Raw genomic sequence first — 647 nt, forward strand, 5'->3', positions numbered from 1 at the left:
GGGCCCCGGGAGCCACGCCGGCCCGCAGCCCCGGCTGCACACAGATGTGCTTCTGTTCTCGAGGATCAGCTACAACCTCGACTCACACATCCCGTTCGCAGCCCTGAGAGCAGGGAGGGGGCGGAGGCTGCCGGCTGGGCCGGGACCGAGTTACGGCAAAGCCACTTCGAGCAGACGCCTGCGTGGTCACCGGCGCCCCGTGGGCCCTGACCATGTGAACAGACAGATTCCATGTGCAGACTAGAGGAGGTTTACACTTAGAACATTTAAATATAAATTAAGCTATAACTTAGGTCACAACCAAAAGAAAACCCAAAAAGACACTCAGCCGTGGCTTCCGTCCGGCTCAGCCCCTGCCGTGTCCCAGAGAGCGGGCGCGGGCACTTACTAGGAACTGGACCACCAGGCTGCCTCTCTCCAGGGGCGCCTTGTAGATGGGCATCCCCTCGTTGCGCACGCACTTCAGGTCCCCGTGCTTGATCACCTCACCTGCGGGAAAGGCTCGTCAGGAAACGGGTGGCGGAGCTTTTAAACGCATCAATGTCCAAGTCCACGGTGACTCTCAACTTCGATGAGTCAGGTCACTACCTCCCGTAGCACAAGCAGCCTTACGGGCGAAAGCAGCCGCGCGGCCAGGGGTCGGGACC

At 60.4% G+C, this 647-nt stretch overlaps 1 protein-coding gene across 1 annotated transcript in view; it reads right to left on the reverse strand.

Annotated features, from left to right (window-relative positions):
* Window positions 1-647, reverse strand: part of DNAJA4 (DnaJ (Hsp40) homolog, subfamily A, member 4) — a gene marked incomplete at its 3' end in the record, with an annotated part of 12423 nt that overhangs the window by 9707 nt on the left and 2069 nt on the right. The window lies entirely within an intron of this gene.

This window comes from Myotis brandtii, unplaced genomic scaffold (genome assembly GCF_000412655.1).
Source record: "Myotis brandtii unplaced genomic scaffold, ASM41265v1 scaffold439, whole genome shotgun sequence".
NCBI classification, from domain to species: Eukaryota; Metazoa; Chordata; class Mammalia; order Chiroptera; family Vespertilionidae; genus Myotis; species Myotis brandtii.